This window comes from Xenopus laevis, chromosome 8L (genome assembly GCF_017654675.1).
Source record: "Xenopus laevis strain J_2021 chromosome 8L, Xenopus_laevis_v10.1, whole genome shotgun sequence".
Taxonomy (NCBI): Eukaryota; Metazoa; Chordata; class Amphibia; order Anura; family Pipidae; genus Xenopus; species Xenopus laevis.
In genome coordinates, this window is record NC_054385.1 from 10,705,729 (window position 1) to 10,728,306 (window position 22,578).

The window sequence follows — 22,578 nt, forward strand, 5'->3', positions numbered from 1 at the left end:
GAGACAGTACGTTACATCACACTTTCAGCAAAAAAAATAAACTGGGCAACATATAAGCTTCAGCATGAAGGATATTGAGCAATGTATAGTGAGTAATCAAAATTCACACAATCCATGATTGAAACCAGTCAACTGAGAACACAGAAGGACCACACATGAAGGTAACCAGACGCAGCGCTTTTAGTTTCGTCCATTTGTCTTTGATGCACTCAGGAGGGGACCTCACATATTGCCCTCCTATGATTAACAAGCTGGGTATTACCTCTGTCAAAGGTTAACTCTGGTGGGACTCAAACCCACAAGCTTTGAATGACTTCTGAATGATCTAGACGCCCAATGCACTATCCATTGTGCCACAGAGACAAGGAGCCTTACAGCTCTCACACTCACATGCTGAGACCATACAGAACATTACACTTCCACTTACTGTACATATGTTTTGTCATAACATAGAGAATCCCAGCTCCAAACTGCTAGTAAGCCAAGTGGCAACCAGTTTGGACAAACAACCCCCCAGTTTCAACAGCCTCCCCAAGAGAGCTTACCTGAACTTCTAAAATCTAAAGGACCAAAAAGTTACTCTGCCCAATGGTACCCAATGGTATAGTGAGTTATCAAGATTCACACAGTCCCACTGAGACCAGACAACTAAGGACACAGAATACAAGTTGATGACTAAGGAAAAGGGTCCCATACATAGAGGAAAGCAGGGCCATTGGGGGGACATCATACACAAGTCTAATCAGGACATCAGTTGGAAAGCTTTTTAGTTCTGGCAAACTGTCTATGGTGCACTGCAGTCCTGGCTTAGGAAGGGGCTCATATATGGACCAATGCTTAACCAGACTTCATGGTTAGATTATCATCAATTGTACCACAGAGCCAGTAGCCAACCACACACCATGAGCCACACACACTGTGAGACCATACAGTACATTTGGTACAGTAGTCACCACTACAACTGATTCTCTTTTCTTGGCAGAGCACGTTCCCCAATGGCAACTTACCATCGGCACACAAATGCAGGAGCAACTGTAACAGCACCACATATTCATTAAATCCCTTTACAGGTATGGGATCTGTTATCCAGAATGTTCAGGACCTGAGGTGTTCTGGATAACGGATCTTTCTGTAATTTGGGTGCTCATACATTTAGGCTACTAGAAAATCATACAAACGTTAAATAAACCCAAAAGACTGGTTTTACTTCCAATAAGGAGTAATTATATCTTTGATGGGATCAAGTACAAGCTACTATTTTTTATTACAGAGAAAAGAGAAGTCATTTTTATAAATTTGGATTATATTGATAAAATGGAGTCTATGGAAGATGACCTTTCTGGAGAATGGGTTTCCAGATATCGGATCCCATACCTGTATTGCACACACAGGGCAATACAGCAACATTTCAGACCATACAGACCTATCAAGCTGATGGACGAACATTAACAACTCATTTGTTATCCTGTTGCGCCATCTAGTGGTTATTAGTGCACAAAACAGTATACAAAGTCATTACAATTTATAAAGTGCTAAAATGTCCACAAAGGTCTCAATCATACGTGCTCCATATTAGAAAAGTGTGAGTGCTTGATTAGATATCCATATTAAACACATGTGAAAGTACCCTGGTCCGGTGGAAAATGTTTAAGGAAAACGGCTGCCATGAGGGGGGATGGGTGGAGCACATATATACAAGTCTAATCAGTACCAATACATCAGTTGCAACACTTTTTAGTTTTGGAAGTCTTTCTTTCCTGGTCATCCCCGGCAGCATAATCAATTACCTTTGGGTTAGCCCCCCCGGTCAGTAATACAGAAGAAACACACACCCCCAACATGCATAAGGGTCCCCTCCTCCAAACCTCCCCCGTATTTTGTTTCTTCTGTCAGTAAGTTAGCAGGCTGGGCACTCAATGAAAAATGGGACAGTTGCGAGGTATGATAGAGGTCTATACAGATGCATCGGCTGGGGAGCCCATACAGATGTGACACAACCTCAGGGAGTATGGAGAAGGGATCTATCACATCTCCCTTGACATGTTCTAAAGATAAGAGCAGTTCGAGAAGCTCTACTCTTCTTCAGGTCAGTTTTCCTAGGCACTTCAGTGAAATTCAAATGCGACAATGCTTTGGAAGTAGCTTACATAAGGAAACAAGGAGGGACTAGCAGTGAATCTTGAATTGTCAAGCGGATGCCTTGAGTAAAGCAGATTAGTAACTGTGTCCAAAGGTCTTCAATTGGGTTACATCCAAATGGGGTCTTCCTTATCTTTTCCAGAATCCCATCGCCATCAGCGACGGCAGTGGATGTGCTCTCAGGACTAGACAAACCTCTGAACATATGTCTTTGTCCTATTCCCTTTAATCTTCACTGTGCTGAAGATGATACTTTCCTGCAATCTTGCCGGAGTGGCAGTTCAGGAACCAAGTTACCAATTACGTAGAAGTTATTGAGTCAGGGTCCTCTCCTATACCTGAATCCAGAAACACTGAACCTTGCGGCCTGGAGGTTGAGAAGTTGAAGTTGAGAGAGCAGGGATGTTCTGAACAATTCATAGAGACACTTTCAAGGCCAGGAAATATGGTCACAGGCTCAAGGGGTTAATTCCTTTGAACCTTCTACCCCTATGGTACTTGATTTTCATCAATCTGGCCTACATTGTGGATTAAGCTTGAGCACATTGAAGGTCCAGGTTCTTTTGGCCTCATCTGATTTAATGTGAAACCATGCAGATCACAATTTGATCCACAAATGTTTTTTAATAAAATATAGAACTCGAGTTCCAGAATGATATTATGCCAAGTGGCTCCCAGTTTGGGCACCCAATCCCTAATTTCAGCAGACCTCCCCACCAACACAGTCAGATGTTGTAGGTCAGAACAATCAGACTAATGTTATAGCACAATTCCATTAAATTTTGTTGTTATTTTGGGCAAGGACAATTACCCAAAACCAAATGGCTGCCCACATATTCACCAATGATCACATCATCTGAGAATTCACATCCACAACTTTTGACAACCTTACTTTAACTTCTGGAGGTCCTGTGGGTTAGAGCCTTATAGATGAAGAGACAGAATGAATATAAAGACCAATCCAGGGTAACTGAAACCATTCTACTATAGAAACTTCCCAGGCTAGTACATTATTTTCCAAATAGAAAGATAAGCCCAAAGAGAAATTTACTAATCCACTGAGATTGTCTAATATTTTTGCAGCCCCCCATTAAACTGTGGTGCACTCCTGTCAAATGGCTGTGGAAGGGGGCTCACATATAGACCATTGACAAACATGTCAGGTTTTATCTGGATTATACATTCAAAATCTGACTCTGGTGGGACACGAACCCACAACCTTTGAATAACTTGTCACAAGCAACTAGAAGTCCAATGCGCTATCCATTGCGCCACAGAGCCTGGCACATAATGTGTGTCATCACTTACATACATACAGTTCATTAAATTATACTACCATTTACATGTATTATTTCATAAAATAGTGAACTTGACTGAAAGATGAGAGTGTGCTCAGCCGCACCCAGTTCAGGCATGTAGTCCCCAAATTGGTACATCTATAGGAGCACCACAGTGTGATCTTCCACCGCATCTTTGTTCTATAGAAACTCCCCGAACTAGTACATTATTTTCCACATAGGAAGTTGAGAAGTTGAAGTTGAGAGAACAGGGATGTTCTGAACAATTCATAGAGACACTTTTCAAGGCCAGGAAATATGGTCACAGGCTCAAGGGGTTAATTCCTTTGAACCTTCTACCCCTATGGTACTTGATTTTCATCAATCTGGCCTACATTGTGGATTAAGCTTGAGCTCATTGAAGGTCCAGGTTCTTTTGGCCTCATCTGATTTAATGTGAAACAATGCAGATCACAATTTGATCCACAAGTGCTTTTTAATAAATGTAAGAACTCGAGTTCCAGAATAATATTATGCCAAGTGGCTCCCAGTTTGGGCACCCAATCCCTAATTTCAGCAGACCTCCCCACCAACACAGCCAGATGTTGTAGGTCAGAGCAATCAGACTAATGTTATAGCACAATTCCATTTCATTTTGTTGTTATTTTGGGCAAGGACAATTTCCCAAAACCAAATGGCTGCCCACTTATTCACCAATGATCACATCATCTGAGAATTCACATCCACAACTTTTGACAACCTTACTTTAACTTCTGGAGGTCCTGTGGGTTAGAGCCTTATAGATGAAGAGACAGAATGAATATAAAGACCAATCCAGGGTGACTGAAACCATAGAACAACTTACCTTGTTTTGTAGAAGACCAAGGTACATTCCATCATAGCACAGAGCCAGCTTGCTGCAAGAGAAATAGACAACTCAAATCAGGACTCGAACCCATAACCTTTGAATAACTTGTCACAAGCAACTAGAAGTCCAATGCGCTATCCATTGCGTCACAGAGCCTGGCACATAATATGTATCATCACTTACATACATACAGTTCATTAAATTATACTACCATTTACATGTATTATTTCATAAAATAGTGAACTTAACTAAAAGAGGAGAGTATGCTCATTGGCATCCAGTTCAGGCATGTAGTCCCCAAATTGGTACATCTATAGGAGCACCACAGTGTGATCTTCAATCGCATCTTTGTTCTATAGAAACTCCCCGAACTAGTACATTATTTTCCACATAGGAAGACAAGCCCAAAGAGAAACTTACCAATCCACTGATGTTGTCTAATATTTTGGCAGCCCCCCATTAAACTATCCATGGTGCACTGTCAAATGGCTCTGGAAGGGGCCTCACATTAGTGATGTTCGGGTCAGATAAAACCCACATCCGCACCCAACCTCGATTTTCACATTCCTTTTATAGTCCCACCCTGCCGATGAAGAGCTTGATGCAAACTCGCCCGCAAATGGGGGTGCGAGGTCATCCCAAGCGTCTTGCGGGTATGTGCCTAGGGCGCAAAGCTGGGGAGGCGCTAGGCACATACCTGCTCTGTCACCTACCCCATGTCTGGTCCCATCTCTCCCCAGCAGCCACTTGAATCTTTGTGCGTAAATGCGCTTCTGTGCATGAGAGTAATCAAGCTCAATATCAGCCAGCGCCTTGGCCGGCCAAGTTGCCTAGTGCATCTGGCCAGGCTCAGGTGAGACTCAAACCCACAACACCTTGTCTCATGTAACTAGAAGACCAATGCGCTATCTCTTGCGCCACAGAGCCCGGCATATAATGTCTATCATTACCTACATACATAAAGTTCATTAAATTATACTACCATTTACAGGTATATAGTGAACTTGAGTGAAAAATGTGAGCATGCTCATTGGCATCCAGTTCGGGCATGTAGTCCCCAAATTGGTAAATCTATAGGAGCACCACAGTGTGATCTTCCACTGCATCTTTGTTCTATAGAAACTCCCGAACTAGTACATTATTTTCCACATAGGAAGACAAGCCCAAAGAGAAACTTAACAATCCACTGAGGTTGTCTAATATTTTGGCAGCCCCCCATTAAACTATCCATGGTGCACTGTCAAATGGCTCTGGAAGGGGCCTCACGTTAGTGATGTGCGGGTCAGAAAAAACCCCACCCACACTCGACTTTCACGTTAGAAAGACCCATGCCAACCCACCCTGCCGATGAAGAGCTTGATGCGAACTCGCCCGCAAATGGGGGTGCAAGGTCAGCCCAAGGGTCTTGCGGGTATGTGCCAGGCACATACCTGCTCTGTCACCTACCCCATGTCTGGTCCCATCTCTCCCCAGCAGCCGCTTCAATCTTTGTGCATAAATGCACTTCTGCACACGAGCACAGTCTTGCGCAATTGAGCTCAATATCAGCCAGTGCCGACTCAGGTGAGACTCGAACCAACAACATGTTGTCACATGCAACTAGAAATCCAATGCGCTATCTCTTGTGCCACAGAGCCCAGAACAAGATGTTGATCATTACCTACATACATAAAGTTCATTAAATTATACTACCATTTACAGGTATATAGTGAACTTGAGTGAAAAATGTGAGCATGCTCATTGGCATCCAGTTCGGGCATGTAGTCCCCAAATTGGTAAATCTATAGGAGCGCCACAGTGTGATCTTCTTCTGCTTCTTTGTTCTTCAGTAAAATGCTGAAATTAAACAAAATATCCAGTCTTTCACTCTATTGTGCATGTGCTGGCCAGAGCCATCAAAGAATAAAGAAGTGGAAGAAGATGATCGCTTTGTGGTGAAAAAAACCAGCTTTGTCACACAATGCCAAACTGAAATAGCCCAACTAAATACACAGAATTGAAGCTGATCACTAAACAGGGCCAGACATATGGGAAGGCAGTGCCGCTATAAGGAGAAGCCAAATCTGGTGGGACTAGAACCAACATCCTTTGAAAGCCTTAGCATGACCATCTAAAAGTCCAAGACATTATCCATTATGCCACAGAGCCAGCCATTTGCCAATCACACACACCCACTGTGAGATCATATAGTACATCACTCTTTCACCAACAAATATTTATTTTCCAGGTTCAATTGTATGGTCATGGGCACACGGGCTGTAGGCTCCGCTACTCTCAGCCTGCTTGAATCTAATTCAGATCATGAGAGATTGGACATGGAGCAGATCCGCTTCTCACAGCCTTCAAAAGTGTGCTGAGATGGCAGCAAGGTGATGATATAGAAACACCCAAACTGGGGCCGTTCTTTCCCCCGAAAAGGAGCACCAGCCCACAGAAAAACTTTCACTGCCAGTAAAATGATTAATGGTGTGCTCCCGTGCAATGGCTCAGGAAGGGGCAAGAATCAAACTCACACGCTAAGGAAACATTCCATTTTGAAGGATAACACACTTCCCATTGTACCACAGAGAAACCAGCAGAATGGCCAAGTATATCATAACTAACATTTCAGCTACAATTATCACTATCAGGTTAGATGATCACTATGAGGGACATAGAACACACACCTTTGAATTACTTGTATTAAATATATTAAAGACTAACATACTGTTCATTGAGTGTAACAGCAGAATATACTACTATGTCTGGATACAAGACTGACTTATCTCCACCACATTCTCAATAGAAGACTCTGATGGTTCTCAAACCAACAACCTTTGAATGCCTTATCTTGAAGAACTAGAAGTCCATTGCACAACCCATTGTGCCACAGAGCCAGTAGGCAACCACACACCATGAGCCACACACACTGTGAGACCATACAGTACATTTGGTACAGTAGTCACCACTACAACTGCTTCTCTTTTCTTGGCAGCGCACGTTCCCCAATGGCAACTTACCATCGGCACACAAATGCAGGAGCAACTGTAACAGCACCACATATTCATTAAATGCCTTTACAGATATGGGATCTGTTATCCAGAATGTTCAGGACCCTGAGGTGTTCTGGATAACAGATCTTTCTGTAATTTGGGTGCTCATACATTTAGGCTACTAGAAAATCATACAAACATTAAATAAACCCAACAGACTGGTTTTGCTTCCAATAAGGAGTAACTATATATTTGATGGGATCAAGTACAAGTTACTAATTTTTATTACAGAAAAAAGAGAAATCATTTTTATAAATTTGGATTATATGGATAAAATGGAGTCTATGGAAGATGACCTTTCTAGATAATGGGTTTCCAGATAACTGATCCCATACCTGTATTGCACACTTAGGACATTACAGCAACATTTCAGGCTATACAGACCTATCAAGCTGATGGACACACATTTACAAGCCATTTGTTATCCTGTTGCGCCATCTAGTGGTTATTAGTGTACAAAACAGTATACAAAGTTATTACAATTTAGAAAGTGCAAAAATGTCCACAAAGGTCTCAATCATACGTGCTCCATATTAGAAAAGTGTGAGTGCTTGATTAGATATACATATTAAACACATCTGAAAGTACCCTGGTCCGGTGGAAATCATTTAATGAAAACGACTGCCATGAGGGGGGATGGGGGGAGCACATATACAAGTCTAATCAGTACCAATATATCAGTTGCATAGGTGCGCATATTACATCTGGCAGTGACATCATCATTTGAAGTTAAAGCAGCCATTTGCCTCAGTGTACTTGCCCTAAAGTGCACTTGATTCAGCAAAGATCCGGCTGCCGGTAGATGTGCCGCCTCCAAATCATCTGGGTGAGAGCCTTGCCAGCTACCTATGTTTTCTTATTAAAGGCATCTGCGAAAAGAGGAAACTGTCTGGTTACAAACGCACACCCTGGCCTTCCTGAAGAAATGACTCCCTGGTGCCCAGTGATGGAGGTATCGGCCACCTCACTTCAAATGTGCTGCACAAAGGTAATGGTGACAGGGTGAAACAATTGCTTCAGTTTATTGCAGCATGCAACGATTCAGAGTTAACCCCTTTATCAAGTATCATTACCTGTGTGCCAGCAATTTCCTTTGATCTACGAAAAGAGCTCAGTCCTCAATTTCTCTATTTGCAGTGACTCTGTCCCTGCCGAAGAATCTTGGAGTAGGAAGCGCCATAGAAGGGAGGAGAGTACAGAAGTCAGACTCTGCAGAGCATGTGACAACCCAGCGATGAAAAACAGAAAACTATGTCAGCCAAGATTTCAAGATTATGCCTCGTATGATAAGGACAGTCAGTCTTCTGTTACTCAGCAGGATGTGTCTGCTCCTTCAGTTCCCCTTAATCAAGAGATTATTATGTTATGGATTAAGGAGACAGTGTCTGACACCTTGAGACAGCCAACAACTTCTATGGAGCCTAGAGCTTCTACATCTGCATATCAGGATCTTTCCTCGAGGGAAAGATCTCTCCAAGATTCTCCAAGTTCCTAGTAGTACTCATCACTCAGCTGAGGATTCAGGGGATAGAAGTGTACCATTAGTAAAGTAGACGGGAGAAAACGAACGGCCCATAATCATTGCACCTTCACACCTAGGTTGTCACTAGTTTTCTGTAATGAATTAAAACTTAACTTTTATAAAGAATTAATTAAAATAAAGTATGTCCAGAAGAATTAATTAAAAGCGCACGTAGGAAGTAGCATTTAAGAAACAAATTGATGAGGATCGCTATATAACAGCTCCCAGGTCTGCTGTTACAAATGTCAGAATTAAATCTGACCGACCGTTGTATGAACCGCTATAATGTTCCTGCGATAACGGCAATATCATTGGGATTGTAAATCACTAGATAGAAATATTGTATCAGTGGGGCAGTGCTGCTAGGAAGACTCTCAATTGTCTAACTACTCAGGTTATATGCGCCGCTACCTCCCACCCTAAGCATAATGCCCACCCATTCATTTTCCATTTAAGCTACTAAATAGATGCACCCTTTCCAGCATTTTATAAAATTTGGCAAGTTATGAAAGTTTGAACACATGTCTGTGTTTTTTATGGGTTATTACAGTTTTGCTAATGAAGGTTCTCCCAAGAGACCTGCTAATCTTAAATTACAAAAGTATCTAAGTATCTATTCTGGGCTCTGCAAAAAGCCAATTAAGTAAGAAACATTGTATCTTTTTCTGGCTTTTTAGTGCAGAAGATCTAGGAGAAATTTGGGACATTTCAGTAACAAACTGGGAATGTGGATTGAGCGGTGAAAATCAGGACTGTCTCTAGAAAAACGGGTCAGTTAGGAGGTATGAAGAGGGCTATACAGATGTGTCTGGCATCAGCTGGGGAGCTCAAACAAAGGGGGGCACAACCTCAGGGAGAATGGAAAAGGGATCTATAACATCTCTCTTCAAATGCTCTAGAGCTAAGAGCAGTTTGAGAAGCTCTAATCTCCTTCAGGTCAGTTCTCCTAGGTACTTCAGTGAAGATCAGATGTGACAATGCTTTGGCAGTAACTTACATAAGGAAACAAGGAGGGACTGGCAGTGCCAGGCTCCTGAAGGAGACTCTCCCAATCATCATGTGGGCTCAATCCCATCTCCTAGATATTACTGCAGTTCATGTTCCATAAGTCTTGAATTGTCATGAGCAGGGGCATTCCGAGCAAAGCAGAATGGGAACTGTGTCTGTAGGTCTTCATTTGGGTGATGTCCAAATGGTGTCTTCCCCTTGGACTTGGCCTCAGAGCAGAATGTAAAAATCCAGACCTTTTCCAGAGTCCCATCGCCATCAGTGACGGCAGTGGATGCTCACTCAGGACTGGACAAACCTCTGGGCATATGTGTTTCCCCCATTCCCTTTAATCTTCAGGGTGATAAAGAAGATACTTTCATCTAAGTGATTGCAATCTTGCCGGAAAACGTTTGGCAGTTCATGAACGACTGAAGTTACCGAGTTAGCAGTTTTACATAATTCGCAAAGATAGACAACGAAATACTGTGTCACAAGCAACTACAAGTCCAATGCGCTATCCATTACGGCAGAGAGCAAGACACTTCACATCTATCATTACCTACATACATACAGTCAGGGCAGCCATCAGGGGGGGACAGGGGGGAGAGTTGTAGGGGGCCCCGAGGGTAAGGGGGGCAATGCCACACTTACTTGATTAGCCGGGCCCCCCATCTTTCTGAGAGCTGCTGACTTCAGGAAGGCATGGACGTTTAAGGGGCCCTGTCCACCAATTTTTTTTCTCATGTGGGGTCCTAGCCACCAATATTTTTTAATGGGGGGGCCCTGGACACAGATGTTTTTTTATGGGGGGCCCTGACCACCAATATCTTTTTATTTTTTATTAACATGTGGGAACCCTAGCCACCAATATTTTTTTTGTTTTTTTTACTGTATGGTGGGGGGCGGACCTGTGGGGTAGAGAGGGCGGGCCTGTAGGCGGGGCTTGCAGTGGGCGCAGCCCAGGAAATTTTATGGGGCCCTGTGATTTCTGATGGCGGTCCGGCATATAGTTCATTAAGTTATACTACAATTTTCAGGTTTTATTTAATAAAATGTATTTAATAAATGTATTTAATAAAATAAAAGGTTATAAATGCAGGTTATATACTTAATGGCAGTGTGTTAGGAGTTTCCTTAAATGAGAAGGATCTAGGTAACAAGTTGTCTAATTCTGGGCAGTGTCATTCTGTGGCTACTAAAGCAAATAAAGTTCTGTCTTGTATAGAAAAGGGCATTAACTCAAGGGATGAAAACATAATTATGTCTCTTTATAGGTCCCTGGTAAGGCCTGATCTGGAGTATATAGTGCAGTTTTGGACTCCAGTCCTTAAGAGGGATATAAATGAGCTGGAGAGAGTGCAGAGACTAAGTGCAACTAAACTGGTTAGAGGGAGGGAAGGGTTAAATTATGAGGGGGGACTGACAAGGTTGGGGTTGTTTTCTCTGGAAAAAAGGCGCTTGCGAGGGGACATGATTACACTTTACAAGTACATTAGAGGACATTATAGACAAATAGCAGGGGACCTTTTTACCCATAAAGTGGATCACCGTACCAGAGGCCTCCCCTTTAGACTAGAAGAAAAGAACTTTCATTTGAAGAAACGTAGGGGGTTCTTCACAGTCAGGACAGTGAGGTTGTGGAATGCACTGCCGGGTGATGTTGTGATGCTGATTCAGTTAATGACTATAAGAGGGACTTGGATGATTTCTTGGACAGACATAATATCAAAGGCTATTGTGATAATAAGCTCTATAGTTAGTATAGATATGGGTATATAGAATTTAAATAAAAGTAGGGAGGGGTGTGTGTATGGATGCTGGGTTTTCATTTGGAAGGGTTGAACTTGATGGACTTTGTCTTTTTTCAACCCAATTTAACTATGTAAAATAGTGAACTTGACTCAAAAATGTGTAGTAGTGTAGTAGTCCCCAAATTGGTAAATCTATAGGAGCACCTCAGTGAGATTTTCCTCTGCTTCTTTGTTCTTCACACCAGGTTTGCATGCTCAGTAAAGTAAAAAGCTGAAATTAAAGGAAATATCTAGTTTTTTCACTCCACTGTGCATGTGTTGGCCATCAAAGAAGTGGAAGAAGATGATCACTTTATGGTGCTCCAAAAACCCAGCTTTGTCACACAATGCCAGACTGAAATAGCCCAACTAAGAACACAAAATAGAGGAAAGAAGGCCAGACATAGGAGAAGGCAGAGCCACTATAAGGAGGAGAGACACAAGGGAATCCTGTCAGTGAACTCATACACAAATATAATCAGAACATTGGCTTTTTAGTTTTGGCAATCTATCAATGGTGCACTCCTGTCAAATGGCTCAAGAAGGGGCTCACATATGGACCAATGACTAACAAGTTCAGTTTTTTCTGGATTGAGCATTCAAAAAGCTGACTTGGTAAGCAGGACACAATGTTGCATTCTGTCAAATATTTGTGTTAACCTCAATAAACAGAAAGTTGAAAAGAAAAAAAAAGCTGACTTCGATGGGACTCAAAGCCGCAACTAGAAGTCCAATGTGCTATCCATTGTGCCACACAGCCAGCCTTAAACCTACCACACACACCCACTGAGAGATCATATAGTACATCACTCTTTCACCAACAAATACTTGTTTTGTCACCAGAATGCACAATAGAGTAAAAATTTCCAGTTTTACTTTAACTCACAGACAAGTTCGACTGCTTGAATCTAATTCAGATCAACTGAGATGGGACATGGAGCAGATCCGCTTCTCTCAGTCTGCAAAAATGCCCATGTTGAGAGCAGTGGAGCCTACAGTTCTGTGTGCCCATAGCCTACGTTTTAGCCAAGGATGACTGCAACATCTAAGAAAAATGGCAGCAAGGTGTTGCTATAGAAACACCCACTAGTGCAGTTTTTCCTCCCAAAATGGAGCACCAGCCCAGGGAAATACTTTCACTTGTCATTGCCAGTGAAATTATTAATGGTGTGCTCCTGTGGCTCAGGAAGAGGCTCACATATAGACCAAAGACCCAAGTTTACAAGCTTACAGAGCTTACCTAAACTTCTAAAATCTCTTGTTCATAGATGTGTGGAAAAACATTAGGCACCCCCAGTGAACTGAATCTCTACATTTTCTTCCCCAGGTCTGTGATGGGTTTTCAGGGAAATTTTGCACCACCACCATTCTTACCTTTCCTAGTCCTCCCACGGCACAAATAGATTTGACCATAGAGTGACAATTTCCTCAGTGACTCAAAGAATGGAATATCTTACCTTGTTTTCTAGAAGACTGAGGCACTTTCCAATGTAACACAGAGCTGCTCATGGTTGGACTGGGGGGCTTGGGACCAACCGGGGCTACTGCCCCAGGGCCCCCCTCTGGTCTCCCCTGCTGCATCGTGTTTGTGCATATGTGCACGGTGCTGGGTTTGTGCAAATGCGCACGGGGCCACGTCAGTGCACACGCGCAAAATTTTTATTTTACTGCAACCCCCAACAAAGAGGGGTCACGACCACTAAGAAGCGGATCTGGGCCGGTGGAGACCACAACAGCCCAGGGCCAACCGGGTTTTTTCCCAGTGTCCCGCCGGCCCAGTGCGACACTGGAGCTGCTTGCTGCAAGATAAATAGAATACTAAAGTCAGGCAAAATCTAAAGGACCAAAAAGTTACTCTGCCCAATGGTACCCAATGGTATAGTGAGTTATCAAGATTCACACAGTCCCACTGAGACCAGACAACTAAGGACACAGAATACAAGTTGATGACTAAGGAAAAGGGTCCCATACATAGAGGAAAGCAGGGCCATCGGGGGGACATCATACACAAGTCTAATCAGGACATCAGTTGGAAAGCTTTTTAGTTCTGGCAAACTGTCTATGGTGCACTGCAGTCCTGGCTTAGGAAGGGGCTCATATATGACCAATGATTAACCATGGTTAGAATTTAACTCTGGGGAATCTGAACACACAGCTTTGTATAACTTGCTCTAACTATATGGAAAGCTAACATACTGTTCATTGAGTGTAACAGCAGGTTATTCTGTATTTAGCTAGATACAAAGACTGCCTCACGCAGGAATCAAACTCACAACCTAAGAAAACCTTACATCTTGAAGGCTAACACACAAGTCAATGTGCCACAGAAACACCAAGTGATAAACTGAGTATAACATAACTAACTGTTATATCAACATTTTAGCTACAATTAATGATGTCTAGACACAAGTCTAATCAGGACATCAGTTGGAAAGCTTTTCAGTGTTGACAATCTCTCTATGGTGCACTCTTGTCAAATGGCTGAGAAAGGGACTCACATATGGACCAGTGATTAACAACTTGGAATCTCCACCACAGTCTCAAAAACCAACTCTGGTAGGACTCAAACCCACAACCTTTGAATGCCTTCACTTAACTAACTAGAAATCCAACACACTATCCATTGTGCCACAGAACCACACTCAAATAGCATTCGAGGGCCCACACACTGTGAGCCCATACAGTACAATACATTTCTGGAATTTTTTCATATTTTTTTATTCTCATTTCCTTTATCTCATAGCAATCTGTACCATTAGGGTGAGATACAAAGTCAGTGTTGAGCAGGAGTCCCACTCACAACCTTAGGAAACGTTACATCAGGAGTCTAATGCACCACAGATACACCCGTATAGCAGGGACGTATAGTATCACTAACTGTTATATCAACATTTCAGCTTCAATTATTGTTGAACCAAATCAGGTGCTTCAATTCCATCCTCATGATTGGCTGGTTTGAAATTGACAAACAGATGCACATTAATTTATAGACGTGCTCTTCCCATCACCACTTCAGTCTTTGACAAAGCTCATGTACAGTGAATACTCACTAGTGATGGGGTCTATTTTGGTTATCTGCAATTCCTGCAACTTTGTATCTATCTGGGCAAAGTGATTTCTGTTGGAGGGTGTTAATGCACTGACTTTGATCAGATTCTTAATACTTAATCCTCTACAATCCATTTACAGTCCGTATAGCTTTCCCTCCTAATTTTTATTTTTAACTTTTATTGTTGATTTCTGGACACACACTTATAATTTAGTATTAAAAGTTACATTTTAAATAAATATTCGTTGGGACTCTCTATACACTGGGTGGGTGCAGCTAAATGGGTCATTCTTTTTCTTTTTGGTTAATTAATACTTCACTTGACTCTACACACCATATATTTGTTTCTCTTTCCATCCAGTGGAAGGTGCTGCCAATTATCTATCTTGGTGCATTAGATACAAAGACTGACTTAGGTCAGAATCAAACTCACAACCTAAGAAAATCTTCCACATTAAAAGCTAACGGACTAGCCATTGAGCCACAGCAAATCCAACAAAGAACTTAACTATAACATAACTAATATTTCAGCTACAATTATTATTGCACCAAATACAAACTGAAAATAAATTGGGCAAAATATAAATCTACAAATTCCGCCAGTTTGAGCAATGTATAGGAAGACAGGTGAAAGGCCTATGAGAGAAATCATACACAAGTCTAATCAGGACATCAGTTGGAAAGCTTTTCAGTGTTGACAATCTCTCTATGGTGCACTCTTGTCAAATGGCTGAGAAACTCACTCACATATGGACCAGTGATTAACCAGATGGGTTTTACAAAAGCAAACTACAATGGGAGTCAAACCCACAACATTTGAATGCCTGAGCTTGATTAACAAGAAGTCCAATGCACTAACCATGGTGCCACAGAGCCAGTAGGCAACCACACACCATGAGCCACACACACTGTGAGACCATACAGTACATTTGGTACAGTAGTCACCACTACAACTGCTTCTCTTTTCTTGGCAGCGCACGTTCCCCAATGGCAACTTACCATCGGCACACAAATGCAGGAGCAACTGTAACAGCACCACATATTCATTAAATGCCTGTACAGGTATGGGACCTGTTATCCAGAATGCTCAGGACCTGGGCTGTTCCAGATAACAGATTTTTCTGTAATTTTGATCTTCATACTTTAAAGGAGAAACAAACCCTTGCTACTAAAATCCCCTACCCCCTACCCTACATAGACCTCCGCCCTGCTCCCCCCCAGCCTAGGTGGTACCTTTGCTAAATGCCCCTAACTCTTTACTTTCCCCTCGGTGCAGATTCTGTCCAGCGGAGTTCAGCCACTTCAGTAATCTTCAGCTCTTCTTCCAGCGCTTTCCTGTGACTTTTGGCGCATGTGCAGTTGTCGCAAAACAGAATATTGCTCCAACTGCGCATGTGCCAATACGGCACTTACTTCCCGAAGATTACCGAAGAGAGGAAGATGGCTGCCGTAAACTCCGCTGGACAGAATCTGCACCGAGGGGTAAGTAAAGAGTAGCAAAGATACCACCTAGGCCTTTACAGGTGTGGGACCTGTTATTCAGAATTCTCAGGACCTGGGGTGTTAATGGATTTTCCATAATTTGGACCTTCATACCTTATGTCTACTAGAAAATCATGTAAACATTTAAAAAAAAAAACTATATTCTGGTTTTGCTTCCAATAAGGATTAATTATATCTTAGTCGGGATCAAATACAAGCTACTGTTTTATTATTACAGATAAATTTGGATTATTTGGATAAAATGGAGTCTATGTGAGTTGGCCTTTCTCAATAATGGATTTCCGCATAATGGATCCAATACCTGTATTGCACACTTAGGGCATTACAGCAACATTTCAGGCTATAGACCTATCAAGCTGACAAACCACATTAACAAGCCATTTGTTATCCTGTTGCGCCATCTAGTGGTTATTAGTGTACAAAACAGTATACAAAGTCATTACAATTTAGAAAGTGCACATATACAAGTCTAATTAGTACCAATACATCAGTTGCAACACTTTTAAGTTTTGCCAATATGTCTTTCCTGGTCATCCCCGGCAGCATAATCAATTACCTTTGGGTTATCGCTCCCCGTCAGTAATACAGAAGAAAAACATGCCCACAACATGCATAAAGGTTCCCCTTCTCCAATCCTCCCCATCAGGGTCGGACTGTGATTTGCAGAATCTTTCCTACTGCATCCATGGAAAAATCATAGTGAGCACCTGCGCACAATCGCTCGCGGTGGGTGGTGCGCACGTGGTTGGCTGCATGGCGCTGCAGCAGTGGGGTCCAGAGGGGGGAACTGGACAGCCCCGGGCCCCCAGTCTGACCCTACTCCCTGTCTTATTTTGCTTTTATCAGTAAGTTATCATGCTGGACACTCACCAATCCGAAAGGATCCGATTACCGGGTGCAGTACTTGCTGACTCTCTCTCTCTACCTGAAGCTCCACCTAGTTGTGCAGAGACCCCATGCGGCAGAGGTTTTTTCTTGTTGGTTTGAATAATAACTTATGTAGTGACATCATTGGCGCTTTTTGAAGTTAAAGCAGCCATTTGCCTCAGTGTACTTGCCCTAAAGCGCACTTGATTCAGCATGGATCCGGCTGCTGGTAGATGTGCCGCCTCCAAATCATCTGGGTGAGTGCCTTGCCTACTGTTTTCTTATAAAAAATCTACAAAAAGAGCTCAGTTCTCAATTTCTCTATTTGCAGTGACTCTAACTAACTAGAAGTCCAATGTGCTATTCATTGCACCACAGAGCCAGTCAGGAACCTGCCACCAGCCCTTTCATTGTGGCCCCAGGACCCACACATACACAACGTGTACAGTACATCACACTTCTACTAACAAGTAATGTCTCATAAAACAGAGGTCCAAAATGTTATCATGCTCAGTGGCCCCCAGTTTGGCCATGCAATTCCCAATTTGGTTCATCTGTAGGAGTACCACAGAGTGAGCTTCTTCTGCTTCTTCATTCTTCACACCGTGGGCATGCATGTAGTAAAGTGAAAAGCCAAACTTAAAGCAAAAACCCAGACTTTTCACTCTACTGAACATGTGATTCCAACTAAGATCCCAACTAAGATACAATAAAATTTGTTTACCTTGGAATTTTAAAATCCACCTGTTCTGATGGCAGAGCCCAGTGAACCTCCGCAGAGGGGTTTTCTGAAAGAACCAGACTGGATAGAGGTCTATACAGATGCATCTGGCAATGGCTGGGGAGCCCATAAAGAGGGGACTCAAGGAGTATGGAGAAAGAATCTATCACATCTCCCTTCAAATGTTCTAGAGCTAAGAGCAGTTTGAAAAGCTCTAATCTCCTTCGGGTCAGTTCTCCTAGGCACTTCAGTGAAGATCAGATCTGACAATGCTTCAGCAGTAGCTTACATAAGGAAACAAGGAGGGACTTGCAGTAACAGGCTCCTGAAGGAGACTCTCTAAATCACGATGTGTGCTCAATACCATCTCCTAAATATTACTGCCGTTTACATTCCAGGAGTCTTGAATTGTCAAAAGTGGGGTGGTAACTGTGTCTGAAGGTCTTCAATTGGGTGACATTCAAATGGGGTCTTCCCCTTCTGTACTTGATGGCCTGGACAAACGTCTGGGCGTATGTGTTTCCCACATTCCCATTAATTTACAGGTGCTGAAGAAGATACTTTTATCTCAGATGGAGGTGATTGCAATCTTGCCGGATTGGCCTCACAGGCCTTAGTATCCTCTTCTAAAATGTTTGGCAGTTCAGGAACCATTGAAGTTACCAATAACAAAGAAGTTATTAAGTCAGGGTCCTCTACTATACCTGGATCAAGAAAATTCAACCTTGTGGCCTGGAGGTTGAGAAGAAGTTGAGAGGCCAGGAAATTTGGAACTTCGGTGACCTACCATAGGATCCCTTTACCTCTTGGTTACAGAATCAAGGGGTTAATTCCTTGGAACCTTCTACTCCTATGGTACTTGATTTTCTGCAATCTGGTTTAGATTGTGGATTAAGTTTGTGGTCATTGAAGGTCCAGGTCTCAGTGTTGTCGGCCATCCTAGGCAGAAGCTGGGTGGAGGAACCTTTGATCGATCAATTCTTTAAAGCAGTTTTAAGAATACATCCTCCAGTAAAGAGCTCTTCTCCATCATGGGATTTACCGTTGGTTCTAAATGCTTTGTAATCTCCACCTTATTCAGGAGATTACTTTATGGCCATTGTCTTTGAAAACAATATTGTTAATTGCGCTATCATCTGAGAGATGAGTAGGGGAACTTCAAGCCCTATTCTCAGAACATCCCTACACGTGTTCCATGAGGAGAAAGTAGTTCTAAGACCAGTCCCATCATTCCTGCTTAAGGTTTTGGCCTTTCATCTGAATGAGCCTATTGTTTTACCTACATTATCATCAGAGAGTGGTGGAAAGCCATTTAGATGTCAAGAGATGTGTCAGGGAGAACATTCTGAGAAATGAACCCTTCAGAAAGTCTCAGAAGCTGTTTATTATACCAGTGGGCTCGAGGGAAGGAGAGCCATCATCTAAAAGAACCTTGAATACTTGGAATGTCAAGTCTATATCAAAGGCTTTTACTGAGCAGGGTAAACAGTCGCCAGCAGGTTTGAGGGCACACTCAACTAGAGGTATTGTGGCCTCATGGGCAGCAGAGGAAGGAGTGTCGATGGAGTCGATATGCAAAGCTGCAACTTGAGCTTTCCCCAAAACATTCATCAGACATTACAAGCTTTATTTATTTTCTTCTTCAGATAGTAATCTGCTCTTTCGGGCCTCATCTGATTAAATTGTTAAGCAGTCTTGTGTCCCTCCTCTATTGCTGTGGTATTTTCCAAAGGTAATTGATTATACTGCCGGGGATGACAAGGAAAAGAAAATGACTGTGAGTATGAATATACTATCCCTTATGGTGCACTCAGGAAGGGGCCTCACATATTGAACTCCTATGATTAACAAGCTGGGTTTTAGTGGTGTGCAAGTTGGTTACAACCCAACCCGCTACCCACCCGCCCTCCCTCCACCCGCGCCCGACTTCCGGGTTCCTTTTATAAACCTGCGTCGATGACGTCTGAAAAGGGGCGGAATGAGCAGCTATAAAAGCATAAGTCGCCACCCGCAAATGCCTGAACCTGACTGACCCGTGGGTCCCGCCCGTATATCACTACTGGATATTACCTCTGTCAGTGTAAATTGACTCTGGTGGGACTCAAACCCAAAACCTTGAAGTAACTTGATCATAGAAGACAATGTGCTCTCCAATGCGCTCCACAGACAGGCCCGGATTTGTGGCGAGGCAACATAGGCCCGGGCCTAGGGCGGTACATTTTTGGGGCGGAATGCCGCTGAGCCGCTCTGTGGAGAGCCTGTGCTCCCCAGTGCTCGCACTTTTGCGCCAGCATGTGGTAGTGCGGGTGGGCACTAGGACCGCGCGGAGCCCATGGCCTAGGGGCGCCCGCCCAGCGAATCCGGTGCTGTCCACAGAGCCAGTGCCGCTGAGTGTTCTTGCAGTCCTGGCTTAGGAATGGGCTCATATATGGACCAATGATTAAACATGGTTTGAATTTAACTCTGCGGGATCTGAACACACAGCTTTGCATAACTTGTTCTAACTACATTGAAAGCTAACATACTGTATGTAGAGTGTAACAGCAGGTTATACAGTATATAGCAACAACTGCCTGAGGCAGGAATCAAACTCACAACCTAAGAGAACCATATTTCTTGATGACTAACACACTAGCCAATGTGCTACAGAAACACCGGCAGATAAACTGTGTATAACAAAACTAACAACATTTCAGCTACAATTATTGTTGAACCAGTTACATACTGAGAATAAATTGGGCAACATATAAAGCTACAGACACATAATTCTGCCAGTTTGCACCCAGTTTGGGCAATGTATAGTGAGATATCAAGATTCCCATAATCCCTGACTGAGACCAGACAACTAAGAAGACAAAATACAAGCTGAACACTAGTAAAAAGAGGTTCATACATAGAGGAAATTTGAGCACAATCAGGGAGACAGAACCCCTGGTAGGGACGTCATACACAAGTCTAATCAGGACATATATTGTAATGCTTTTTAGTTTTGACAATCTGCATTTGGGGGGATTAAAAATTGACTCTGGTGGGACTTGAACGCACAACCTTTGAATATCTTGATCAACTAGCTATCCATTGCGCCACAGAGCCAGACAGACAACACCCAGCAGCCACCTGTTATGGCCCCAGGACCAAAACTCACACCCTGGGGTGGTGGAGTTTTAGCAAATAGGAGCACCTACCCAGGGTATAAGGTACGTGATTACAACCAGAACACATGCACATCTAGTTATCTTAACAACATGACCAGTGTCTAAAGGTGGCCATACATGGGTCAATATAAAATGGCGACAGACCAAGTTGACTGGTCTTCCTTGATAGATATCTTGGCAAACATTGTGCAGATGTCGATTGGCCAGGTTTAAAAATCCCATTGGATCAAGAACCCCATTGGTTCATTGATGCTGTTCTCAATCCAACCAAGTGTTTTTCCAGTGTTGTGATCCCTAGGGCCCACGATCAGATCAGTCTGATATCTCCCACCTCAAGGTGGGCATATTGGGGCGATCTGCTTGTTTGACGACCTTAACTCTGGGGGGGGGGGGTTTCAGGGAATTCAAGAACACTATCGAAAAGAGGGCCATATATTAAGGAAAACTGATGCCAAGAGGGGGGACAGGAGGGAGCACTGTCACAGACCTCATGTACAAGTCCAATCAGTAGCCACACACACACTGTGAGACATTATGGCACATCACACTTCCATCTACAGTCACACCCTGATTTTGTTTTTTCTATTGGATGGGGGGAGTTAAATACGGAAAACCTTTAAATGGGGGTACGTAAAATCAGACTTTTCCTGTAAAAATGGTATAAACTGCAAGAAAGAGACTTAAAATGAGGATAAACTAACATTCGCAGGGGATAAACAAATGTTTTTATGAAAATGTTATAGTAACCCTTCCACTACAATTATTTGTGCACCAAATAAATACTGAGAATAAACTGGGCAACCTATAAAGCTACAGACACATAATTCTGCCAGTTTGCACCCAGTTTGGGCAAAGAATAGTGAGATATCAAGATTCACATAATCCCACTGAGACCAGACAACTAAGAAGACAAAATACAAGCTGAACACTAGTAAAAAGAGGTTCATACATAGATGAAAATACGGACGTCATACACAAGTCTAATCAGGACATATATTGCAATGGTTTTTAGTTTTGACAATCTGCCTATGGGGCACTCAAAAGATAACTATGGTGGAAATCTAACCCACAACCACTGCATATCTTAACTTAATAAACTAGAAGTCCAATGCACTATACATTGTACCACAGAGCCAGTAGGCAACCACACACCATGAGCCACACACACTGTGAGACCATACAGTACATTTGGTACAGTAGTCACCACTACAACTGCTTCTCTTTTCTTGGCAGTGCACAATGCTTTTACAGGTATGGGACCTGTTATCCAGAATGCTCAGGACCTGGGGTGTTCCAGATACTGGATCTTTCTGTAATTTGGATCTTCATACCTTAAGTCTACTAGAAAATCATGTAAACATTAAATAAACCCAATAGGCTGGTTTTGCTTCCAATAAGGATTCATTCTATTTTAGTTGGGATTAAGTACAAGCTACTGTTTTATTATTACAGAGAGAAAAAAATTGGATTGTTTGGATAAAATGGAGTCTGTGGATAATGGTTTTCTGGATAACGGATGCCATACCTGTATTGCACACTTAGGGCAACATTTCAGGCCATACAGACCTGTCAAGCTGATGGACGCACATTAACAATCCATTTGTTATCCTGTTGCGCCATCTAGTGGTTATTAGTGTACAAAACAGTATACAAAGTCATTACAAT